At 36.3% G+C, this 13,596-nt stretch overlaps 1 protein-coding gene across 5 annotated transcripts in view; it reads left to right on the forward strand.

The window, feature by feature from the left end:
* Position 1: 1 nt before the first annotated feature.
* The window catches only part of XRCC4 (X-ray repair cross complementing 4), a 307,462-nt gene continuing 293,867 nt past the window's right edge, over positions 2–13,596 (forward strand). For all 5 annotated transcript variants that reach the window (XM_019836335.2, XM_011284386.3, XM_011284381.4 and 2 more), the window contains exon 1: positions 2–133. The gene's annotated coding sequence lies outside the window, so the exon portion shown is untranslated. The remainder of the gene's footprint in view (positions 134–13,596) is intronic.

Raw genomic sequence — 13,596 nt, forward strand, 5'->3', positions numbered from 1 at the left:
CGCAACCGGAAAAGGCAGGAGTTAAGAGACGTCATGCGCTTCTGCGGAAGTGGACGACACTCTCATTGGCTGCGGGTTGTCTGTCTGTAGGAGCGGGCCTTTTGGAGGAGACCGGAAGTGGAGCGAATGAGAGGTAGTGTCCGGAAGTGGGGGCTGCGTATTTTAGTAATAGTAATCTGTAGTCCTGTCCTTTTTTTGTTTCGCTTTCTTTTTTATTTTTAGTTGTCTGTTATTTCCCTGTAGAACTCGGTGTTTGGATTTTTCCCAGCTCGGATCCCTCTCACTGTATGCTCCTGAGACTTCGGTTTACGGACTCTTGGGGGTCGCCTGGGTTCCCTAAACTTGGGCGCAGGGTGTGCATCTGCCACGCCCTCTTTTCAGTTTCTTCCTTTGCATCTCAGGGATTCTTTAGAATTAAGAGCGCCTTGGAAAAGCCTTGTATTGGTTGTGGGATTAGGAAAACACTTGAATCTGGAGTATTGTGTTAAGTAGGCTGTTGGACGTTTTTCTAACGCTGGCCGCGTCTCTCTCTCTCCCAATTCCCAGCTCTTTGTAAACTGTCCATGGGTTTCATCTGGGACTGAAGTGTACTAGTCCCTTTGAGTCAGGAAAGAAATTTCTGTAGTAACAAATGGAAAGGAACTGCCCTTTCCTGAGTTCAGTAGTTCTTTGGTACTCTCTTTTAATCAGTAGTATTATTTAGCTTCTTCAGTTGTTTTTTTTTTTTTTTTAATTTTTAATGTTTATTTTTTGAGAGAGAGCATGAGCAGGGGAGGGGCAGAGAGAGAGGGAGAGAATCCTAAACTGGCTCCAGGCTCTGAGCTGCCAGCACAGAGCCTGAAGCGGGGCTCAAACCCTTGAACCTAGAACCGAAATTGGACGCTTAACCCGCTGAGCCACTCAGGCGCCCCTAGCTTCTTCCAGTTTTGATAATCCCATTTGATGAGGCTTTATTATCCCTCCGTTTTTGTCTTTGCATAGTCTAGATAAAGAAACAGGTGTTTTGAAGTGTTCAGCTTGCTTAGTTCTTGGAAACTCAATAAAGGTTTTTGAATTAAATTGGTATTGCTTTTTACCACTAGGCTGCCCCCCCCCCCCAACTCCTTTTTATTTTGTGCCTAGTATTGATGTTAATGATTTCCTTTTGTATGATTTCCTTTTAAAATACACTGGTAGTTGGGTATGTTAAAAACCGTGGTTTTACTTAACTGCTTGTTTTCTCTAACCCTCAATAGCCTTCCTAATTTAAGATTAAGGTTCTTTGTGTTCTACTGTTTATTTTTGTCTCCCCCCCCACCCCCGTCTTTTTTATATTCTTTCCCCATGGCCCTTAGTTTAAGACCCATGTGTGACTTGCATGTTATTTCTTTTACTTTACTTTAAGAAATGCTTCTCTTAACCTTTCTCCACTTCTAACCCTATTTATTTATCTTCTGAACAAAAATCCTCCAAAGACTTTTTTATGTTCTAAATCCGAAGTCCTCTTTTTAAAAGTGTAGCTTTTACTCCCATTCGTCCCCCAAATGCTTTTGTTATTGTCACCAGTGATCTCCAGGTGTTGACCATTCCCAGTCTTTATTGTATTAGACCTATCAGCAACCTTTAACACAATCACTTCCTTCTCCATGATACATATTTTTTTTTCACTTGATTTCCAGGACATCCCACTCTTTTGGTTTTCTTTCTACCGTGTTGGTTGTTCTTTCTGTCTTCCTTCTACTCTTCCTGATCTCATATTGTTGAAGTGTTCTAAGGCTCAGTCTTTGGTTCTGTTCTTTTCCTCTTCCTACATTTTTTTTTTTTTTTGATGATATCATCAAGTCTTAATGACTTCAAATACCATCTGTATACTGAAGACTCCCAATTTCATATTTCTAGTCCCCGCCTCTTTCTGAACGCCAGACTCAAGTATCCTGTTGTCTACAACAGGATTCTTTAAAGGTATTGCAAACTTACATGTTACAAACTGAACTCCTTTTCCTCCAAAACCTGTTCCAATCTTTCTCACCTCAGTTGATGGCAGTTCAGCCAGTTGCTCAAAGTTAAGTATTTGGAGTCGTTCTTGACCCTGCTTTGTCTTCTAGTCCATCAAATCCATCATTGAGTCTTTGTTGACTCTCTCCATAAAATATATCTAGAATTTAACCATTTCCTACTATTTCTGCTGTTAGCACATTGATCATCTCTTCCTTGGATGTCTGTTATTAGTCATTATGATTTGTTGCTTGAATTAACAGTAATAGTTCTAGCTGGTCTCTCTGCTTTCTTCATTCCTTGCTTCTTTGCAATCTATTCGCACGCAATAGCCAGAATGATAGTTTTAAAATATAGGTGAGAAATTGTATTAAAATGTAAGATTCTAAATGCAATGTGTTATCTTAGATTGGATCCTGGAACAGGTGAAAGATATTAGAGGAAAAAAATGGTAAAATCCAAATAGTCTAGAGTTCAGTTAGTAGTGATGCACCAATGTTGGTTTCTTTGTTTTAATGAATGCACCATGGTAATATAAGATGTTAATATTAGAAGAAACTGGGGCAGGTGTATATGGGAACTCTGTGTTATTTTGCAACTTTTCTGTAAATTCAGTATTACTCCAAAATAGAAAGTTTATTAGAAGGAATGTGAAATTACTTCTTTGCTTGAAAACGTTTCATGACTTCTCATTTGATTCACAGTAAAAGCTAACATCCTGACATTGGCCTACAAAACTCTACATGATCTGGTTTCCCATTACCCTTGGTATTCTCTCCTCGCCTCACTCTGTCTCAGCCATATTGGCTGCCTTGTTTCTTCAGTGTACCAAGCCCACGGCTACCTTAGGGCCTTTCCACCAACTGCTTCATCTGCTTGGAATGCTTTTTCCCAAACATCCAAACAACTAAATCTTTCATCTCCTTTTTGTATGTGCTCAAATATCACCCTTTCAAGAAAGCCTACCTCAACTTCCTTTAAAAAATTGCAACTTTGCCTCCTTAAAATTAAAAAAAAAAAAAGAAAGAAAAAATTTAAAAAAAAGCGGGGGCTCCTGGGTGGCTCATTTGGTTGAACATCTTACTCTTGATTTCGGATCAGGTCATAACCCCAGGTCTTGGGGTTGAGCTCCACGTTGGGCTCTGTGCTGAGCATGTAGTCAGTTTAGGATTCTCTTTCTCTCCTTCTGCTCCTGTACCCCTCTCCTGCTTATGCTCACATTCTCTCTCTCAAATTAAAAAAAAATAATAATAATGAAAGTAAAACCTTTAAAATTGAGCCTTTGTAACTATCCCCCTTTCCCCTACTGGCCTCTATACTCCCAGTTTTCTTGGGGCGCCTGGGTGGCGCAGTCGGTTAAGCGTCCGACTTCAGCCAGGTCACGATCTCGCGGTCCGAGAGTTCGAGCCCCGCGTCGGGCTCTGGGCTGATGGCTCAGAGCCTGGAGCCTGTTTCCGATTCTGTGTCTCCCTCTCTCTCTGCCCCTCCCCCGTTCATGCTCTGTCTCTCTCTGTCCCAAAAATAAATAAACGTTGAAAAAAAAATTTAAAAAAAAAAAAAAAAAAAAAAAAAAAAAAAAAAAAAAAAAATAATAATAATGAAAGTAAAACCTTTAAAATTGAGCCTTTGTAACTATCCCCCTTTCCCCTACTGGCCTCTATACTCCCAGTTTTCTCTTGTTTTATCCTCTCCTTTTGCTATAGCTTATCACCATGCTATATATTTTACGTGTTTTTTATTGTTTTTAATCATTTGTCTCCTATTAAACCGTAAGTTTTAAAAAGGCAAGAATTGTTATCTGTTTTGCTTCCTTATGCCAAATTCTAAAACACTGTCTGATGCATACAAATGTGCATGTTTTGGTTAAATGAATGGACTTGACTGGTTATTTGAATTTAGTCATCCTTGATTTATAGTCATCATGAAACACTGAATTGTTGATCATTTTCATATATCATGTTGTTTCTTGCCTCCAAGCCTTTGCTCAAGCAAGTTCTTGTGCTTGGAATGCCTTTTCTTATCCTTTTTTCCTTTTTCAGTTTTTAAGATTCATATCAGGTGTAATTCAAGGAAGCCTTCCTTGAAATGTCAGGCTGGCTTACATGTACTCTTGAGAGGAGGTACCACCCTGTCTCTGCACTTTACAAACTTGTAAAATAATTCCTTTTGGGTTTTTTTTTTTATTTCACTAGAGAGTTGGGAATGTGTCTTACTCATTTTGGGAATATCTAAGCTTGGTACATAGGGAACATTCAGTGAATGTTTTAATATAATAATGACGTGACCAAAGTCACGGAGCTTTGGAGCAGTAGAATTGTGATTTCAATCCGAATCTTCTGAACATAAAATTTAACTCTATTTGCTAAACTGTGTTTTCTAGGAAAAGGTGGCTGTCCTTAAAATAATAGAAAAATAGTTCTTTTTATACAGGTAGGAGGTAGTTAATGCATTTTATAGTCCTGGGCAATTTGCTTCTTGTCATTTGTGAAGCTGCCAGTGCTGATGAGAACATGAGTTGTGCTTTTTTTTCTAAGACACTGGCTGAAATAGATGAACAGAGGGTTATTATAGTCAGCAATTTTTTTTTTTTTTTTTTTTTAAATTTTTTTTTTTCAACATTTATTTATTTTTGGGACAGAGAGAGACAGAGCATGAACGGGGAAGGGGCAGAGAGAGAGGGAGACACAGAATCGGAAACAGGCTCCAGGCTCTGAGCCATCAGCCCAGAGCCCGACGCGGGGCTCGAACTCACGGACCGCGAGATCGTGACCTGGCTGAAGTCGGACGCTCAACCGACTGCGCCACCCAGGCGCCCCTATAGTCAGCAATTTTTAATTTTGATGAAACTGGGCTCTTGTTGGGGTAACACTGTTGAGATTTTTGTTGCCTCAAAGGGGAATGCTAGAATTCCAAACTGCTCATGAGGCATTCATGCTTTTGCTAGACGCCTGCACTGCCAATAGCTTTAAATTAAACTTTTGCTTGTGTGCCATTGGGAAATCCCAGGCTATTTTCAAGATATTGAAAAGATTTTCTTCCACTGATAGGGAAATTGCTGTTAAGATTGAGTTAAAAATGATTAGTTTGTTAACATGATTTCTGATAGTTGGCCCCCATATTAGGTAAATTAATTTTGCATTTAAAATGCTATATAATCTTAGATAATGAGCTAGACTTCCGACTACCTTTTATGGTAAGCATTCTGAATTTAAACTCTCCTCTGAATATTTTTATCATTGTTGTAGTCTGTAAGCCAATCTTTTTGTAATGTTGCCTAGCCTTTAGTACTAACAGAAGAGGAGATAATTTAACTCTATAAATTCTGGAAAGGCTTCAGCAGCTTTCAGCCCCATTAATGGGGATGAAAATAATGATTAGGCTTGGGATTAAGTAATCAAAAACAAATATTCCTTGGAAGGCATTCCTGATTTTGTGCTTTCTTTGGACTTTACTAACCCTGTAAGTGTCCAAAATGTTGAAATCAGCAAGGAATTCAATCTGGTCTTTATGTTAGAGGATACTATTAGCTCACTTATAATTTTATCCAAATAGTTAGTGAGAATGATATTGAATAACGTAAGACCTTGCTCAATTGGAACAGAAGCAAGCTGCTGCTTAGAAATTAAGATGCTCCCATTGTTGAGGAGACTCGTCAGAGTCCTGACAGTATAAATATTGACATGCTGAGATATGTCAATATTTACCATAGAGTTTGGAAGTTGCCAAGTTCCTGTTTAAGAAATGTGACCCTAGCATTGAACACAGTATATCAATAAATAAGGGACATGTCCAATGAACAGCTGCTGAGAGAAAGTAGGATAACATCTGTGTAAACTTTGGGGCACTTAAAGTTAAATTAAAAAAAAATATATTGACAATTCTTTGGTAATTTGTAGGTAGATATCAAATAGTAGGTATATAAATAGTAGGTATATAAAATAGTATACTGATATAATTTCATATTTGGGCTTAACTCATGTTTTTAAAAAATGACAGCATGGTTGCAATTTATAATTTTATAAATTAGTTGTGCAATGATACTCATCTATAAATTGAATCAAAATTTCTTGCCTTAATACTGTGTTTGGGAACCAACCTCATCATCTTGCACATTATTCTTATAAAAATTGGCTCAAGTCAAGACTTAGCTATTACTTTTGGGAAGTTTATGCTCTGAGAATTTAGCAATAGAAAAAACATAAGTTTGTGAAGTTTAAATGTGATGAGAAAATTTGTTCTGTTATTATTTGACAACTATGTCTCAGAAGAAAAATGAGAATAAAGAGCAAGTAAAGTTGATATGTTTGGTTGAATGTCATAGTTCACTACTGTTCTCATATGAATATCACTGTAATAGAACATTTGATGCAAAGTAAGAGACATTTGAAGCTTTCCAAGTCATTGGAACCATACAATCTTCCATCTGTTTTGCAGACGTCTAGAAAAAGGCTAAACTGAGCATTCTTTGAATGATAGTCCTAAAACAGTCCTAGAAGAGCGTTAACTATGGGTATCAAGACTGACCCTCTTGTTGCTTTTCTTATAACAGAGATTGATGGCTTTTATATAGTAATTGAATCATTTAACCACATCACACTGTTATGTTTATATTGTGAAGAATGGATGCAAAGTATAATTGAGGTTGTATATTCTGCCAGGAGTTACATTTATTTCTATAAAGATCTTATAAACATAAAAAAGCAAATTGTATTTAGAGGTCCATAAAAGTCTTTTAATCTATTCTTTTCAGTGTAGTAAAGATGGAAGAGAAAAAATTTTTAAATTTAAATTGTTTTGATCCCTCTTGCCGAGATCATTTGTCGATACTTTGAGGTAAGCTGTTGAGTTTTAAGGAGAAAGCATTAGACTTATTAATTAGTGATTTTTAAAACTTGGAAAACGTATTTTTGCAGTGTCACTGAGACTTGAACGTTTGTTTTGAATATACCCCCCCCCTCCCGAATCATTAGGATTATGACCATTATGCAAAGTTGGCTCCTTGACCAGTTGTCTTCTTGAATCATTTGTTACCGATTATTTATCATGTAGTGATAACAAAGTTGCCCAGTCTTTTCAAAATGTCATGTGTTTTAGATGTGATGAGAGTGTAAGCGTATTAAGCTGAAAGTGTAAAACTTGGTGTTTGATGTTGAATATTGTAAGTTTAATGTTTCCCAAAGTTTGGTACTCCTGTCACTGATGGAATACACAGTTTGCTGACTTACAGCTATTTTGCAGGTATGAGATAATTGAGGTATGAGATAATTGAAGTTTAGAGAATTAAATGATTTGCTGAAGTCTACACAACCAAGGCATGACAGTGAGGATTCATACTGAAGTCTGACTGATTCCAAAGCCTAAAACAACGTTCTTGGCCTCATACCTGAACCATCTATAGTTAGATCTAGATTTTGGTACCCCTGGAATCAGATCTGAGCTGCTCCCCACACCTCAGTTTCACTTTCTGTTCTGTTGGTTTTGTTGTCAGCGGCTTCAAGCTCTCAGTGTTAGAATATCAAGTCCAGTAGAGAAGAATGTATATCCAAAGTCCTGGAATTGAGCTTCACTGGTCTTTGTGGTCCTGACTTGAATCATGTGCTCATCTCTAAGTTAGTCAAAGGTGCATGACATACCAGTATTTCTGGTGTAATGCTTATCACATAAAGCTTGTTACTAAAGAGTCAACACTGAGTTCACTGCTTCTTAAATAGGGTCCTAAGTTTTGAAGTGTTAAATTACATATTTAAGTTGTATATTTAAGAATATCATTCTAATAGGGGCGCCTGGGTGGCGCAGTCGGTTAAGCGTCCCACTTCAGCCAGGTCACGATCTCGCGGTCCGTGAGTTCGAGCCCTGCGTCGGGCTCTGGGCTGATGGCTCAGAGCCTGGAGCCTGTTTCCGATTCTGTGTCTCCCTCTCTCTCTGCCCCTCCCCCGTTCATGCTCTGTCTCTCTGTCCCAAAAATAAGTAAACGTTGAAAAAAAATTAAAAAAAAAAAAGAATATCTTTCTAATAGATGATGTTTTCTCTTTTTACAAAAGTACTCTTTCACAACGTAATCAACGTGATGGTCAAATAATACTTACTGAACCCTCTTCTTTTTAAACATTTTACTGTGAAAAAATTTAAAAATTTTGAGAGAATGATTTTGAGAGAGTAATAGATCCCTGTGTACCCATCACCTAGCACAACAATTATGAGCTTAGTTCATCTTTTGCTCTTTTGTTTTTATCTTGAAAATAAATATGTAATTATTCATCCAATTAGGAATGGGTTGTTTATAACTTACTATCATTTGAACCATGTGAAGTCATTTTTGTGTGTGTGTGTGTGTAGGTTAAAAATTGTTAAATACTGGCAATTTCATATAGTTCCTGAATAGTTGTGTATGGCTGAATTAGGTAGTGTCACCAGTTGAGGATATGTTGTAGGGATCTTTTTTTCAGGTTTAACTCTGATTTGTACCCCAATCTTATTATTCATCGTCTGGTTGCCATTGGAAGTAGGCAGATAAATGGGTACAGTTGTAAGTAAGTGGTGCGTTTGTGAATGGGGGAAAAAGGACAGTGCAAGTCCTATTTCTTTTCCAGGAAGTGTGTTTAGTTTGATTTCATTTTTGGGCAGCACATTTTTCAAGTAGGATAGACTGTATATATGCTTAACTGATGGTATTTCATAGGAACACCCTCACTCTTCTGAAATTAAAATACAAGAGAGGTGTCAGAATTTCAAGGCTTAAGAAATCATAATTACTAAGTTCTTAATGAAAAAATAACTGTTGTTTAGCTAATGCTGTATTTCAGGTATTATCTTATCTCTTCAGTTCTGTTAAGTGTCATTCTCACATGAAACTCTGCAATTAGGACTGAAGTGTTCTTGTGAAAGTTTAGAAAGTTTCCAAAATGATAAGTATACTCTCGTCCTTTCTGCCAAGTTTATTTGTAATTAAGAGTGTCCATTTGATGAAGATAAAGGAAGTTCTGGAACTGTGGGTCCAATTTTCAGGGCATTTCGGATCGAGGTGTTAGATTTTATGTGGGAAATTTATTCAGGCCTTTTATTGTTTTTAAATACTTAGTTCATTGGGTAAAGAAAAAAGGAGAGGAAGTGAACTTTAAATGAATCACTGAAACTAATGATTATTAATGGTGTTTGTAAAAGATAAGCAGAGGAAATGAGCAGTAATACGATATTTGGAATGGCAGCAGCTGGCATTCCACAGTTATAAGAGAGGTAATTGAGAATGGACTATGACCATGGCAAAGATGCCTTAATTTTTAGACTTATTTTATAGTTCTAATGCTTTATTTCTGAAGCATCAGACTATTAATGTGTAACTTGAACTTAGCTGTATTTTACAAGTTTTTGAACAAGATTATGCCAACAGTCTTAGCTATATTTTACTCTTACCTTGGGGAACCGTCCATCCTAATTTGCCTGGGGTTAAGAGGGTTACTGTACGTGGACTTTCCGTGTTGAAACCAGGAAAATCTCAGACAAACCTGGACCGCTGGTCACTTTACTTTCATTCCTAAATTACTAGAATGGGGATAATATTGACATGATTAGAAAAATATTGAATAATATTATGTTTTTTATCATTAAAGTTTAGGAAACTGGAACGTGAAAACATTGTTTCAAGAAACGATTTCTTCTATAGAAAGTTAGCTTAATATTTTTAATTGCCTTGGAAATTTAAAGGTAAATTGATTTAAAAAAAAACTGAATTTACCCTTTAGGTAGGTGCTGGCATGCTATTAATTAAAATTATAGGAAAAAAATAATGAAAATTCTAGGAATGAATTATTAATTTAAAAAAAGTCTTCAATTGGGAATTCTGTTAAGATTAGTATGGATAATCAATGCTTTTAAAAAAAATACTAAACAAATGGGAAAATAGTCATCCTCTTTGCATTTAGTTTTCCTGAATTGTGTGACGTTTGTATTATTAAAAGTAAATAGCCCAGTGTTTGTGACATAAACCTTTCTTTCCTTTTTATTGAGTAATATATTTGGTCCTGTCCTTGAATTTTTATAATATGATAGAACTTAAAAAAAAAAATTATTACCGTGCTTTTGGTTTACAATTTACATTTTTTTTTTCTTTTCCTCCTTAAGAAAAAAATAAGGTTAAACAAAATAACATGATCAGGAATCTAATTACAGACTCTTAGTGGCAATGTGCTGTGTACTAATCTTTATTCTGAACTCACTTTAGGTATCAGCCTACTTTTCTCAACAAGGGGGCACTTAAGTTAATTGCTTCATTAGAAACATGCATTTAGTCTCTTCTGATCTGGCATAGCTGCAGAAGTTTGAACACCTGCAGCCCAAGCAGCTTGAAAAGAAGCTGTAATTTAACTATAAAGGAAAATAAAAGAAGCTCAAGTTCAAAATGGTGTTATCAATGATACAGTGTTGTCACTAACTTGAGCTGACCTAAGAGAGTTGGCTTCTGCACTGCTTCTTATCAGCATCCAAAAGGGCATACAAAATTCTTTGTAAACTAATTTAAAAAGCGTCTTGTTTATTCAGAGGCAACTGTGAATGGTATTTGTTCAGAGTGTAGATCACATCAACTGCATACCAGCCAACAACTTATTTCTCTCCTAAGAAGGAAGCCAAGTATCAGAGACACAAAGTACTAAAGATAAGCTTCTCAATTCTCAACTGTTCTGAGCTCTCAATAAAGCTACTGATGTACAAATTGGGGTGGGACCCAACTGTTTCCACCTGCAGGCATGTCTTAGATCCTTGGCTCTGGCTGGGAGAGGTGCTGATACCAGTGCGACCTTTAGTGCCCTTAGAAAACAAAACATAGGCTTTCTTATGGCCCTAATCAATCAGTCCTTCTGAAGAGGATTCCACCCCTTTCTTGAAGTATTCTTGGGGCAGAAAAACTGTGGCTGAGTATTCCCATTTATAGGGCTGGCGAAAGCAAAGACATCATTGGTTTGCCCTTAGGAATCTTAAAAGACATGGCAAGTCATCCTTTCTTCTGCTTTGTGGTTGGTTCTTAGATATTTTGTATTTGATATTTAATGAGGGGGTGACCTCAGTAAGTAAAGAATGAATTTCTTTCAAAAGTGGTTCAAATAGTATATTATCAGGAAATTAAAACTCGGTTGATAGAAGACATATCTGAGGCTACTGAGGCACTCACTACAAAGTATTTACAGGATACTGACTTGTGCTATTAATATGCAAGTGCTTAAACATGACTCACAGCATCCACAGTTTCAAATCTGAGTACAATAAAATAATGGAATCTTTAAAATAATTTGATTTAGTTTTAGCTATAAAAACCTAGAGTTGACCAGACATTGGAAAATATTTGAAACATGAATAATTCAAAGATATTAAAACAAATCTGATCCCTAAATGTCTTTTTAACATTATTGAGGTTAAAGCCCTGTGTATCATTGTGAAAGTAGGATGAAGTATCTGAAATAATCAATTTTAGACTACTTTGTGTCAATAATTAATTTGTCTTTTGGCCCCCCTAGGGTAAAAATATCAGTGAAACCAGTTGCTTTTTATCAGCAGTTCTAAGTGCTGAGTTTTCTTTTTCACAAAGTTACATTAATTGCTAACAATGGCCATGTTCTTGAGGCTTATTTAAGATGAAATAATCAGTGTCAGTTTGTGTATCTGTGTGTTTGTATATAAGTTCTAGAGGCAAAAAGTGGCCTTCATAAGTAGTTTCTATTACCCTCCCCCAACCAAAGTTGTGGATTTGAGGCCTATGAGAATTATGTAAGGCTTTTAGCTATGTGTCTTTTTCAATGAATGGCATAGAAAAACAGCAATATGCATTTTCCAGTAATTTTCAAATTTAAGGATTACAGAGCATGTGGGTAATTAGCTGCATGGTTTTGACTAATTGATTTAAAAGAAAATATTCCCAAATGAATAAAGCATTTCAGAAGTAAGCACATCTAGGCAAAAAACAAAACAAAACAAAACAAAACAAACAAAAAACCCCCAAAAAACAAAACAAAACAAAAAACCTCAGTGTAGGAAAATTTTTGACTAAATGAAATATTTAAAAAGAATTATATTTTTTCAGTGATTATGTTATAGTCAAGTCTACAGGTTTGTATATTTTTAACACAAACATGCTTAATTGATGTGGCTTCAAGTATGGTTATTTTAAAACTTTGTCTCTTACTGGGAAGAAGAATAAACATTCCTCTGAGTACACTTTAGGTAGCAGTTAGAATTATTGTTAATTTATCAATTTAGAGGTATCTTACATTCTTAATTTTAGATACTCTTTCTTTTATTCTGGAAATTGCCCTGCTTCCTTACGCTTTTTACTGTAAGATAGAATAGCTCTAGCATTCTATAATTAAGCATCTCCTCCACTCCCAGAAGATAGAGATTTGTAGTAAAATTGGTTTTGTGAAGAGCTGACAAAGTGAGTTGTTTTTATTTTCATATTCATTTGTGTGAAGAGCTGACAAGGGGCGTTTCTTCATATTTCAGTTGTTGGTATTCTCATATGCAATTGTTAATTGAGAAAAATAATATGCTTTATGAGAATGTAATAGTTTTTTTAAATAAAAAATTAAAAAAAATTGTTAATGTTTATTTTTGAGAGGGAGAGACAGAGTACAAGCGGGGGAGGGGCAGAGAGAGACACACACACACACACAGAATCCAAAGCAGGCTCCAGGCTCTGAGCTGTCAGCAAAGAGCTCGATGTAGGGCTTGAACTCACAAACCATAAGATCATGACCTGAGCTGAACTCTGACGCTCAAACGACTGAACTACCCAGGCGCCCCAAGAATATAGTAGTTTTAAATTGAGAAAGTTAATTAAAACTGCTTTAAGATTTTGCTCTTGTTGAAACTTACTAATCAGTTGTCAGTCAAGTGTCAGTTAACAATTTACTTTGGATTTTTACAGCATGTTAATACATTTTGTTCATAAAAACGGAAGAAATTTTGTACCTTCTCCCTGAATAAAAGATTAAAGAATTCTTTTTAGCTTTTTTTTTTATTAACAAAATTTTTTTTTAATGTTTATTTATTTTTGACACAGAGAGACATAGAGCATGAGCAGGGGAGGGACAGAGAGAGAGGGAGACACAGAATCTGAAGCAGCTCCAGGCTCTGAACTGTCAGCACAGAGCCTGACACGGGGCTCGAGCTCACAGACCGCAAGATCATGACCTGAGCTGTTGGATGCTTAACCGACTGAGCCACCCAGGCACCCCAAGAATTCTTTTTAGCTTTTTCAGGATCATCTAGCAAGAGATTCATGCTTTGTGATTAAAGAATAATTCTAGTTTTTCATCTTTGGCAATTTGTGTGCTTTGTTCCTGGTTTTGACTTTTTGTAATGTTTTTTTTTTTCTTTTTGTAATGTTTTTTTCTTTGTATATTTGTAATTTTTAGGGTAGTTTTTGTTTTGGATGTTGGTTTCTACAGCTTAAGTATCTCTCTTTTTTTTATATAAAATTTTTCAACGTTTGTTTTTGAGAGAGTGAGAGACCGAGTGCGAGTGGGGGAGGGGAAGGGAGAGAGGGAAACACAGAGTCTGAAGCAGACTCCATAGTCTGAGTTGTCAGCATCAAGCCCAGTGTGGGGCTTGAACTCATGAACTGTGTATGAGACC

The sequence above is a fragment of the Felis catus genome, chromosome A1 (assembly GCF_018350175.1).
Source record: "Felis catus isolate Fca126 chromosome A1, F.catus_Fca126_mat1.0, whole genome shotgun sequence".
Classification (NCBI taxonomy): Eukaryota; Metazoa; Chordata; class Mammalia; order Carnivora; family Felidae; genus Felis; species Felis catus.